Below are 13,923 nucleotides of genomic sequence, written 5' to 3' on the forward strand. Positions count from 1 at the left end.
TTGTAGTTGTTTGCTGTTTGATTTGGTCCTTCCATTAGCGACCAATTTATTAACTCTCCAAATTTTGTACTCTTACATGACAAAAACTTTTAAGAAGTGATAGAATTTAAATGCTAGGGTTAAAAAATATCTTTACTTAATTAAACTCGTTAAAAAAAAGTGCTATACTTTCCTCTATAGTCATAACTATGGTTGAAGCTTAGAGGGGAATAATGAAGTAATAATATCAGAAGCTTTTTGTACATGTGTAACAAATAAGTTTGATTTAAATTTTTTATATTTGAACTTATGAAATTTGATATTGGAAACCTAAATAATAAAAACGATTTAGTACCAAGTTTATTGAACTCAAAATAACAATCTATCTTGATCAGTGTAACAAAGAAAAACAAGCTCATTATAAATATGGTCATAGTTCCAATAAGATTAAAAACCTTTTGGTCAAAAAGTTATACACCGAATTAATATTACAAAAAAATTTATGAAATAATCCTTAACTTACTAATCTAAAACTATATTTTAATTAATATAATCTTATCATAAAATTTCTAAAGTAATAGTTAAGAATATATATATATTTTTTTTTATGGTAAAAAAACATCAGTCTCAAACTCTACCCCTTGCAACGATAAACGTTTTCTGGGGAAAAGTGAGTGTGTTACATCATATGTAATTTTACCTGCCCCATTAATATTTAACTTTAACTATCCAAAAACAAAAAAAAACAAAAAACTATCTTTTAAACAAATAAAAAAAACCCTTGGTGACACGCCATTTGGAGAACACTCACAAGGCTAAAATCTCAACACTAAAAACCACAAAGTGTGGGAAAATCATGAAGCTCAAATCCCCAAGTAAGTGTTCACTGGCGCTACAACAAAAAAATCACACCAACAATCCAATCATGAAATCTAGAAATTCAATTTATACAAAGACTAAAATTAAAATATCTTTCTTATTATTAAGATTCATAATGAATGCATAAAGATCATTCATAGTACATGAGATTAAAAAATGTGTATATTTAAACAGTAAAATTCTTGATTGTAAAACTGTATCAAACCATTGTAACATTTTTATTTAGTCTATTTTGTTAGCTAGATTAAAAGCATTTAATATTTAAACTAGCAAAAATAGACTGTTACAATATCACTGAAGTGTTTTACTACAGCTTATAATAACACTTTTTAGCTTGTTTACATTTTCTACAAAAGTACCAAAACTAAAATTCTAAAAATTCTTTTGTTAAACCTTTTTATGGTTTTACATAACCGGAATAAAGTAAACATAGTTAACACTTTCGCACGATATATACACTTTTTAATAAAAAGTTAAAAATAATTATTGTTTACCTTAATTCAATCTAGAAAAAAATTTCTTAGTTTTAATTATGTATACACTTAAAAAAAAAAAAGATTTGAGATAGTTTTTGGAACTAAAGCTAAGAGGTAGGTGTCAAAAATGTACGTAGTCATTCTTTTGCACGAAGACCTTTTTGCATCAAATGAAACTCTTTTTATTGTATTTTATTTCTTTTTATTATCAACGCTACCCTTGGTCAGTAACTTTTTTTTTAATGTTTTCCTTAACCTTTACTCTTGGTGGGTACTTTTTTTCTTATTTTGTTTATTTATTTGTTTTTTCCTCCATTTCTGTTGCCCCTAATTCTTGGTCGGTATTTTTTTACTCTCATGCAAAAATTACCCTTAATGCAAAAGTGACCCTTCGTGCAAAACTAACCAGTCCCTAAAATAAAGACATTAGTCTGGCTTTGGAAAAATTGAAATAAGTGTATGAAAAAAAATTAACCTAACCACATTAAGCACAATTGTCTGACAAAAAGCTCCTAATAGACTGAAACCCATGGTATTTTAACTTAGCATTTAAAATCATACTAGATATGTCAAAATGAGTTCTATTTATTTTCTCCAGCAATTTTTATATTTAAATTTATCTGGCAACTTCTTTAAATAGATGGCATAAGAATTTGGTTAAAAAACCTTTAACAATTTTTTTCAAATTGTAACACTTTTGAATATTTTTCTTAATTTTATAAAATCCTGGTAAAAAATGCTATCAACAAGTGAAAAAAGTATAAAGAAAGTTTTTTTTAAAGGCTAGGTTAAAGAAAAAAACTAAACAAGTGAAGAAATAAGCAAATAAAATTTGGCTGCTTATCGTTTTTAGGAAAAAGCTTATTTTAGCCAGTTGTGGTTATTAAGTACAGTAGACTACCGCTTAAGTACGCATTTTTTTGGTACGCACCCCGCCTTAAGTACGCACTTATCCAGAAAGACAAAATTGAGAATTCATTCTCATTTCAGCATTGAAAACCCTAAGAAGTTCCCTCATATTATCTCATATGTTGACTTTGGTGGTGCGACTTTACCTTTATCCTTAGACTTGTTCCATAGAGTCATTTTCTGACGCTTTTCATCCATTTTTCTAAATTTCTCTTAATTTTTTTTATTCAAAAACAATCAGAATATTTGCAAAGGAAAGGCTAATATTAATGTGACATAATATTAAACTACTTAACCACAAAAACTAGTTACTAATTTTATAAAGTCAAAATAAACATATAAAAAGAAACAAGAGCAACAAAAAAATAAAGGTAAAAAAAAAATTAATGAGCATCTTATTATTATGCACTTAAACGATAAATGTTTCTACTGATATAAACTTTCTTACAAAAACAGTCCTGAAACGTTTTCTTTCAAAAAAAAATTAAACACTTTTTAGCTAATGGAAAATTAAAATAAATGTAATACTATTTTATTTAAATTAAAAAGACTTGTTTATTTGGCTTAATTATTTGGTGGCTAGTTGTAAGAAAGAAAGCAAACAACTAAATTTCATAATATACTATGTCGTCAAAAAGTACGCACTACCCGTGCTAAGTACGCACTTTTTGGTTTGGTTCAATTTGCGTACTTAAGCGGTAGACTACTGTACTAATAAATTTCAAAGTTTGCTAATTATCATTTATTTCTTAATGATTAACGAGAAATGAAATTTAAATTTGAGAAGTATTTTAGTATTTTTAGTTTTACTTACATTTAAATCATAATTTTATTGTTTTTATAAACTTATTAAATACTAAAAATTAAAATAACACTTTTACTAATTTTTCTATGACTAATAGTTTATAACAAATATGTTTCTGTTTTTAATGATTAACGGACATAACTTAACTTTGAGTAGTTCTATAGTTAATCTTAGAACAATTTGGTCAAAAAAATTATTAAAAAATATCTTTATTTCTATGATTTATATATTTTTATTACTTTACTGTTATATTATCAGCTTATATTCTATTTAATCTAAACATTTTTTTCTAAGTTTTTTTTTTTTAACAGACTTAAAAGGAATCCCTTTGTATTATAAATTTTGTTAATTTTATTATAATAGTTTCACATTATAAAGCCAGAATTATTAAACAAGTTAATGTATCTAATTAAAATTTAATCACTTGGAAGTTTAAAATTTTTAATAAAAAAAAACTATAAATAGTATATTAAAACCGTATTTTTTATAAAGTCATCTACAACAAGTTTAGTTATACCTAAATAACATTTTTAAAACAAAACAAATACAATTTAATTTAAAGATGATGATAGTATTTGTTAATTTAAAAAATCATTTATTCAAAAGAAATTATTGTGATAATAACACTTTTTTATTTAGATGTTGGTTTTTTAGATGAAAGACTTCTAAAAAAATATTCGACCATTTATTAATACTTGTTTATTTACATAGTTTGACTTCCACTTGTAAGATACGGTTTTTATAACAATCTACATCTAATTAAAAAACATTAAAAATAGCTAATTTAAGTCTACTTAGAAAAAAAAATTATATACTTTAAAATTTACTGTTTTAAGAATTCTCACAAAGCAAAACGTATCTAAGCGCTTTGAGCTAATAGGTAAGCTATGGTACAAAGTAAAGTCCTATAATCTACAGAGATTAAATTTAAAAGTATGTGTCAGTTAATAATATACTCATATGCAGGGTATCCAGAATTATAAGGAGTTGCTATGCCAACTGAGAATAAATACTCAATATGAGTTAGTTTTTATTTTAGCATAAACGTCATGTTAAAGTATTTTTTGTAATTTCGTTGGATTGACAAACGGCATGGTCATAAGTATAGAAATATTAAAAAAGAATAAAACTGATTTTTCTTTTTTCTCACCTAGAAACGAGGGAATGTAAACAAATCAATAGTTTATGATACAAACTAGCATTAGCAAAATAACAAACGTTACACACCGTGAGCGAACCTAAATAGCAAAAGTTGAATTCAAAAAACATTACAAAGTAAAATAACATTGTGAAATTCAACCTTGACATAAATAGAGTAAATTTTATAAATTTTTGTCCTTAACATATTATCCATACTTATCGTTGTTCTTTTCTTGCATTTTTATATCAATTACTTTTAACACTTGCGGTTTACTATGTAACAAAACTTCTTTAAAACTTTCTAAAAAAAATTGTTAACCAATAAGGTTTAATTTAGTTTCGTTTTTTAAACATTTAACTAAATATATTTATATTATGTAGAGTTGCCAAGGTTTCTTAAAAGTTTTTTATCCAGGTTTATTAAGGTACAAGTTTTTCTTTCAATTTTAGTATTAAATAAAAAGGTTAAAAATATTTAAGATAGTATAAAATTAAAGAAAAGATTCTGTGATACTACTTAAAACGTGTTTTATAAGACACTAAGTTTTAAATATTACAAAAAAATTACTTTCTGTAAAAAATTCTTTGGATAATTTCATTTAGGCATGCAATATCATCAACATTAAATATCATCAGACATCACGGACTTTTATTTATACTTCTAATAATTATAAATCGTAATTTGTTAACACTTTTGTAGTGTTACTGGTGCTTTGTTAAGAAAGTTTGGTATTTTTGATTTCATATGTTTAGAAACAAAGCCAAGAAATAAACTCAATGTCTAAAATACAGGTCATATAAATTGCAATCCTTTTACTATTTGTGCTTGGTTTAAAAAGTTCTCGTTGTTTTCTATAAACATTATAGAATTTTTAATAGTGTTAGTGTCATTAAGACTATTTATTTAGTGATGATATTTCTCAAAACTTACAAAAGCAAAACTTTTGTGTTCTATTGTTGGTACTATAATTAAAATTAAAGATATAGTATACTGTTAACGAAAACATATTAACAACAGTAAACTATGAAAAAAAAAATTAAATGTAGACTTAGAAATACAAATCATAGAATCAGTAATACAAAGACAAAATAGACTTATTTTATTGGTCACAGCTACTGAAATATGACTAAAAATAGTCATTAGTTGTTTGTTTGAATAAGAAAGTCTTGATCTACAAAAACAACCAATAATATTTATGATACATTCAATAACAAAAAAATATTTTAAGTATAAATTAAATTTATCACTCAAGTTCTAGATTATTGTTACTTCATCTTCCTAATTTAATATTGCCATGCGTTTTGTTTAGCTATCTTTTCAATATACTTATACATATTTGACACCACAAGAAACCTTAGAACAAAATAAAATGAATTGGGTTTGTTTTCATTCTACTGCATGTATATTACTATTTTTATTTTAATAATATTGAAAAAAAAATTAGTTACTCATCGTTTATACCACTTAAAGACCTTTATTTTTATGAAAACAAACCAGGAGTTATTATTAAATTAAGTAAAGCTAATAAAAATAATTTTAAACAAAAATTTCAATCTTAATACAAATAACACCAATTATTTTTAAGTTTCTTTTTATAATTCTTTTTAAGTCTAAATATTGTAAAAGTAGTCTTCACTTTCTTTTGTTTTTATATACAACTGGTGTATTTTTTTGATAATATAAACAACATAGTTTAGTAAACAAAACATTAAGATAACTATTTCAGGTATAAAGTTTAAATAAAAAATATCGACAAATACATTGCATTTTTATTTACAGCGTTGCCAAATGTTTTGGGAAAATTTTCTTTAGGTTTTCAAAATTTCTTCCAGGTTTTTAAAAGTACACATTTTTGGGTCTATTTTTAGTTTAAATTTAAGGTATGAAACTGTTTTATATAATATAAAAACATCGAAAAGATAGTGTAAAAGCTACTTTAAATGTGTTAAAAAATAAGTTGATGATGAAAATTTTTTTTTATTTATATGATAGATTTTTTGTGTCAAATCGAAATTTTACTACTGAAAATGTTAAAATTGTTAAAAAATTCCTGTTTTTTTTGCGATTTTCTTCAAAATTCCAGGTTTTATTTCGAAATTTGTCAAATTTCAGGTTTCCGGGTTTTTTGGCAACCCTGTATTTAGTAGAAAATTTTTAAAAATTCACTTATAAACTACTGTTGTGTTTAAGTAAGCTTTAAAATATGTTATTAACATATTTTAAAGCTAGATAATGGATACTCCATAATGGATTTAAAAAAAAAGTATGAAATAAATACTATTTAGATAAGAGTTTGGTAAAAATTATAAATACAAGACTAGTTAGCAATAAGTAAGTAAATAGGCAACTTAAGATGGTTAATAGATATAAAATAAAGTATATAGATATAAATTTTAAAACTATATAAACGTAAATAATAATGATAAAAGGCTATGAAAACGTTTGAAATAAAATATAACTTCAAGAATTTAGTTAATGTACTTATTTAAAAGGAATAAAGCTATAGTATTAAGAAATTAAAGTTTCAGAACAGTAACACTAAAAAATACTTACGCAATTAAAAAAATATATTACTTAAATTAAACTAAATTAAAATATTAAAACAAAAAAAAAATCCTTTTGAGGTAATGAAGCTAAGTTCCTGGAAAATAAATCAAAATACACAATCAATAGTACATTTGGAGCAGTTAATCTTCAAATTAGTCACTTAACTAGAAAACCTCTAAATGATATATTGAAATATTTTTCTCCCGATCATAAAAAGAATAATGCTATATATCAATATAAGTGACACTATAACAGTGTATATATTGGTAGAACTTCTCAGAGATTAAATCTGAGAAGGGATCAACATGTATCAAAATCCCTCAGAAACTGGATGGCTAATAGAGGTAATAAACCGACCAAAAGTCCTTCGGCAATTGGAGATCACTTACTTAACTATCCGGAATGCTCCAAACATTATAATGGCAACAAATTTACAATTTTAACTATAGGACGTAACATATATCATTTAAGTGTTTTAGAATCTCTTTTTATAAAAAGCTACAAGCCTAAGCTTTGTAAACAAAAGTTAGTTTACAATACTAACTTGTATAAACTGTTATAGTTTTTTAATTTATTTATTTTTTAATACTTTTATTTTGTTTACTTTAAATACTGTTTTTTCCTTTTTTAATTGCGTAAGTATATTTTAGTGTAATTGTTCTGAAACTTTAATTGTTTAATATTATAGCTTTATTCTTTTTAAATAAGTACATTAAGTAAATTTTGATAACTATATTTTACTTAAAACGTTTTCATTGCCTTTTATTATTATTATTTACGTTTATATAGTTTTGAAACTTGTATCTATATACTATATTGTAATATCCTTTTACCATCTTAAGTTTTTTATTTACTTACTTATGCTTGAAAAGTCTTGTTTATTTAATTTTTACCAAACTCTTATCTAAACAGTACTTGGTTCACATTTTTTATTTAAACTCATAATGACATATCCATTATCTAGCTTTGTTTTGTAAAATTTTCTACTAAATAATTATGCAATGTACTGGTTGTTATTTTTTATTTAAAATAGTAAGAAAAAAAAAACAACTAAAACTTAAACATTTTAATTGAAAAAGATAGTTTTAAACTTCCCTTAAGCTACAATGTCCTGGATAAGACGTTAAAAGGTATCCGTGATGTGCGACTCGATAACTAAAAGGTTTTTTCGTGCACTAGGTCCTAAGACCAAGTATTTTGAGCGTAGTTTTTGTTGTTCAATAAACTATATATGATTATGTTTTACATAAATATGGTTTTGTTTTAGAGAATTGTTTGTGGAAATAGTGTGTAAAAAGTAGGAAACCATCCAACAAACAGCACAAGTTAAGAAGTCTGATTAAATATAACGATTAAATAATTTTTTTTAAACTTTATATGTACTTTTTGTTTCTTTTAATTACAAGTAAAGAATTATTATTGTTATTGTTTCAATTGTTATTCAATTCAAAAGCAAACAAAAATTATAACTTATTTAAAACAAATAGGTCAAAATTTAGCATACTAATTTGTGGTCCATCGGATAAACCATCAACCAATTAAGATCAATTTTTAAGTTAAAGTCAAGCTAGATATGGAAATCAAAGTTTTGCTCGATCAAAAAACTGTACAGCTTTTAAATAACATTTGTACTAAATTAAACTCGAAAAAGTTTTTTGTTATTTGTTTTTTACCGATTGAAATGTTTTAGCTAAAAAAATATGACCAATTGACCTTGTAATGCTTCAAAATGGCTTTTTTGAACAAGGTTTTTAATCCTTTATACTACTAGTTTGCATTAATTTTGATTTGTTTTAAATGGGCTAGCTTTGAGAATGTTGTAACAAAACCAAATATTGATATTAGTGTTTTTTCTTAACTACATATAATTTTAATTTATTACAATTATATTTAATTGCAAATTTATCTAAAGGAGGTTTAGGGAGCTAGCAAAAAATAAATATGTTCAAACTTTTTTCCCGGCAGATAAATGTTAGATATAACTATTCTAACTAACAACTAAATATAGTTAGATAAAAAAATTGGCTTATTTTTTCAGTTCAATCACCTTCTTTAATACAGAATACTGGTGAAGTACAGAGTGACACTTAAAAAACGTTCATTATCTACAATTGAATAAATGTTGTAATAAATAACAATTTATTTATATTTTCAGTTTTTTAGTTAAATGTTATTTTTTTAAACTACTACAAAATTTTATCTTGGAAATGCCATTGACTATTAAAAAATTATTTTTATAGTTAAAGCTTTTTTTCGGCAGAAATGTATCTGCAAAACTAAGTTACTTTTCAAAAACAGTTTTGGTGTCATAAACTTTGTAGAAATACAATTATCTAGAGATATATCAACAAGTTTAGAACCACTCGACATTTCACAACTTTAATCATCAACTTGTTAACCGAAAACTACACTCTAGACAACCTAAATCATCAAAGACACCCTACAGTGTTACTGCAGTCAGAAATTATTTTTACCCGCAGCCAAAGCAAATCAGTGCATTGGAAAAGTCGTTTGCTTGGAGTCAACCTTGAAAATAATTTTGGTCACTGATCTCTGTCTGCATCATCACAGGATACAGACTAAACCAAAACTTAAATTTGAGGTTACAAGATCATTTGCCACTAGTTTTGCGATAAAATTTTATCAAAAATTACTGGTTTACATATGAAACACATTTTCTGTTGTCACATTAAAACTAAAATAAATTCTTTTGGACAAGCAAATATTTTGCTGTCTGCAAAGGTCATTACAATCTCGAAAAAGCACAGCTTTGGTTGACATTTAAAAACATGGCACCAATGGACCTGTCCTGGACAAGTGTTTAAAACGTATCAGTGGTGTACGACTCGGTAACCGAAAGGTTCTTTGTGCACCAGGTTCTAGGACCAAATATTTTGAGCGTTTTTTGTCGTTCAATAAACTATTTAACTGGACTAGTTTGAACCGGGGGTACTAATGAGCAGTGTTAACAATCGACACTTGTCGATGTGTCTAGATACTTAATAGGTTCTGGACAACACTTTATCAATTGAATAAGTTCTTCATAGCCCACTAGTGTTTACAGCAGGACTATGCTGTTTTGCACGCCTCAAAATAATAATTTCTGTGTATAAAGTAACATTTTCTTACTGAATAAAGCTGAAAAAAAAGCTTAAATCATGACTCGCGGTGGTCTCGTGTTCACAAGACTTAACTTTTTATCATTTGGGATTTTTAAATAGGGTCTGTGCTCACAACGCCCAATGTATTACTGACTTTAAAACAGGAACCATATCAACAACAAAACTGACTATAAGGGAGGAAAGCCAAATGGTCATCATGAATGATAGCTGCAGGATTTAAGTGGGCTTGTAACGCCAAAGGAGCTCAATTTAAGCCCATTTATGAGCTCCAATAAATCATAAATTGTTTAAATTATAGACTTATATTTTTTCAGTTCTTTCATAATTAGCGTGTTCTACATGTTGGTTAAATCTGTATGAGTATAAATACAACTTCGGAAGATGTCTAAACTTTAGTGATGATTTTTTTGTGCCATCCTTATGTAAAGATTAATTGATTTAAGAATAAAAAGTATGAATTTAAATTAAAAAAAAGTACAAAATCAAGTTATTGGCATGTCAAGAAAAGAAGGGAGCATAATGTCCTTGAGCTAACTATTAACTTTATTAATGAACATATTTATTAGTAAAGTGAGAATTGAAAATTTACTTATATATTTTCATTAAATTTTTGATCTATAGACACGATAAAAAACTTGTGATGTCAGTAATCCTTTACATTAAGATTCTTTTCAATCTTAAGCACTATTTATTATAATGATTTGTAAGTACTTCATTGTTAGACTACAGCATATAGCTTATTAAATGAATTGAGGTTATTTAAATAACAATTTGTCTCATGCTCTTTTAAATTTATTGAAACTAGATCAGTTAGACAAGTAATAATTACATAAAGTGATTTGAACACTAAATAAATAATAATGCTCTCTTTTTATTAAGACCCTTTAAATTTTCTACAAAATTACACATAAAGTTTCAAACAAACTTAGTATTTATTGTCTATTTACTACAAGTTTTCAATAAACTTTGAGTATAAAATCTTTTGGTAAAAGAAGTATAATAAATTTAAATAAAAAGAATAATCAAGCTTTGATGTGTGCTAGTTTTCTATCCGGTGAAAGTAAGTATTATAAATTTATTTCAAATCAAATATTTATTCAACAAAGTATAACTTGTATAGATTTAGTGTACTTTTAATCATCTTATTTATTAATAGTCAGTTTAGCTTTATTAGTTTAGATCTAAATAAAGTAGTATACAAAAACAAACCTAAAAAAATTCAAACTATATTATAAGTTCATTACACTTTGCAGAAAGGAAAGTTCTATAGTTACTGACATCAATGGTTTTTTTATTCATTTTCGCCCAAATATCTTGATCATAAATAAGACATTTTAGCTATGAAATTTATAACACCGTGTAAATTTTCTTGTCACTAGAGTGAAGGGGGAAGGGCTACGCGTGAAATAAAAAACTGAACAACAGTAAATATTTCAAGTTTTGGTGTTTTTTATAACTAAATACGCAATTAAAGTAACTCAATGTAAGAGTTCAAAAATATTAAAACAGAATATTTAAGTCTAAGACTAAACTAATTTTAAGGTATTTTATGTTGGTGTGTCCCGCTATTTTAGCCATCGAATCGCCATTGATATGTACTTACTAAATAAGTTTTTATTTCGATTTAAGCAAAAATGTTTTAACAATCACACAAATCATCGAATAAAAATCTTATAAGAATCGGTGTTTTATGACGTTAAGAACTCAAGATTTTCTTGTACAACACCCTAGTTTTTAGTTTTATATGTTAGTTGTACTAGAGAAAGAGAAAAACTTGATTTTTATAACTAAGAAAGTAGTTCTCTATTATTTTCGTTCTTCAGAATTAAAAATTAGCAAATGGCCATTATTATATTGAATTTATGTATTAAATAGATCCCAGCATATTATAGTGAAACTTCTTTAAGTAAATATGTTTTGTTTATTAAGTTTTTCGAAAACGTCTATTAATTGTTCTATAATAACTATACTACAGTATGTCGTGATTTAAAAAAATTACATATTGATTACTGTATTTCTACAAGAACTTTTGAATCAATAAAGTTATCGTTTTATTAACTCTAAAAATGAAGTATTTTATAATTAATTGATAATAAAAAACCTCATATAACTTAAAAATTTTTTAGTTTAAGTAATCTTAATACTCAATTTTATATTTCGCTTAATTAAAAAAACCTTCATTTATTTTTATTATAAGTTTAAACTACTACAGCTATTTTGAGAACAACTATTTTTCAGTTTATAGTATGTTTGAAACTATTTGAGCTTCACATGTTTTGTGTTTCATTGAAATATGCTAATTCTTTTTAACGACTAAATGGTTGACAGTCTATGATGTTGTACAATTTTTTTAGTTTTAATTTAATTTTTATAAAAGAAGTAGGAGTATATTATTAAATAACAATTACTATAAAAGATTTAAGCCAACTTAAACTAAACGAAGGCAGAGTTGCAAGAGTTCGAGATATAGAAAGTTGTTTATATACCTTAAGTGTTGATACTATAGTAATTGTGTGGCTATTTTCTCATATAAATCTAGCAGGTACTCAAAAAAAAATTACAACTGCATTAATGTTAAATAAGTTTAGTATTTTAAAACTAATAGTTAATATTTTAAGCAAACTTTAACTTTTTTATAAAGTATATGATAAATTGATTATTGAAATTAAATATATATATTTTGGTTCTTTTTTTTATTGTACTTAAGCTACATAAATTACCTACGCTCCATTTCCTAACATATTAAAAATTTTATACATACTGTACTCATTTTGAAGGTTAAAAAAAGTATCTAATATTTTCGGTTAGCTCTCCTCAGAATAAAATTTCTAAAAACTAATAATAAAATAATAAAAGTTTTAGTATAATAATCTTTCGCTTGAGTTTGCTCTTTGAACACAGCACAAAAGAAACTGTGGTCATTATTTACCTACATTAAACTAAAATCAAAATTTTAAAAGCAACTAAATTTTACATACAATTGATACACAAAAATCCCCAGATCTAAACAAAAAAAATCAACGTAAAAACAAAACAATTTTTTTTTCAAGTTATTTGAAGTCTTGACTCTTGAGTGATTGTATTATCTATTTACTTTAAGGAAAGCAGTAAATATAGGAAAGAAAAATACACCAGATGAAAATGAGTCAATGGATGTTAGTTGCAATAGTCAAAGTTTACAAGCTGACAATTTTCTTGATAATGTTTACACTAAGTCTTTCAGTTTAGAAGTAGAGATGTCTTCAGTAGAAATGCAAGTAACTGCTACTAAAACCATTTGTAAAGTCAAAATCAGCTATCAAAAACTTTAACTTAATTTAAAAACAACTTATATACACCAAAAAGACATGTTTCGAAGTGCATCTAGTTATAAATAAATATTAATTGCATTATTCATTGCATTCATTAAATGTATAAATTTTAATACAGCTTTCTTATACGTTTTTTATATTTGTATTTTAATTATGATGCAGGTAAATGTCAATTCTAGTGTTTATTATTTTCGTTTACTTGAATTTTAATAGGAGTTTTTAAAGTTGTTTAAGTTCGGTCCCATGACAATTCAAATTCCGACATTTCAAATAAAAAAAGTTTCTCGCGCCATATCTCAAAAATTAGTTTATATATTTGAAAAAAGTATAAAAAGCGTTATTGTGTAGCTTTTAATAAGTTAGTGAAAGTAATAAAGATTAAAAACTAAATAATTAAAAAAAGTTTTAAAAACAACTAGAGTTCACTATACTTTTGAATTTATTTTAGCAATATCTCAAAAGATATTTAAAATTCTGCTATTAAAAGTGTTTGTAGGCAACTATTAAAATTAAAACTGTTTTATTTTTTCAAATATTTATCACTTTTTGAGGTATATCCTTATAAACAGGTTTTAAAAAGTATAAAAGATAGGAATATTAATCATCCGAGTTTAAATAGTCGTGCATCCTTTTAATTCCTATATCTAATAATAGGGTGTGAAAATGTCAATTGTACTGTTTGTTATTGCCTGAATTAAACTGTAATATGTTTGTTTTAAATAATACATTATGTATAAGTTTTGTGAGTTCATAG

General features: G+C 25.0%; 1 protein-coding gene across 1 annotated transcript in view; it reads right to left on the minus strand.

Moving 5' to 3' along the window:
• Positions 1-11,110, minus strand: part of LOC145845656 (tyrosine-protein phosphatase non-receptor type 5-like) — a 28,639-nt gene extending 17,529 nt beyond the window's left edge. The window contains exon 1 of the mRNA XM_082952773.1: positions 11,068-11,110. The gene's annotated coding sequence lies outside the window, so the exon portion shown is untranslated. The remainder of the gene's footprint in view (positions 1-11,067) is intronic.
• Positions 11,111-13,923: the final 2,813 nt, after the last annotated feature.

This window comes from Thalia democratica, unplaced genomic scaffold, assembly GCF_965202585.1.
Source record: "Thalia democratica unplaced genomic scaffold, ktThaDemo2.hap1.1 HAP1_SCAFFOLD_111, whole genome shotgun sequence".
NCBI lineage: Eukaryota > Metazoa > Chordata > Thaliacea > Salpida > Salpidae > Thalia > Thalia democratica.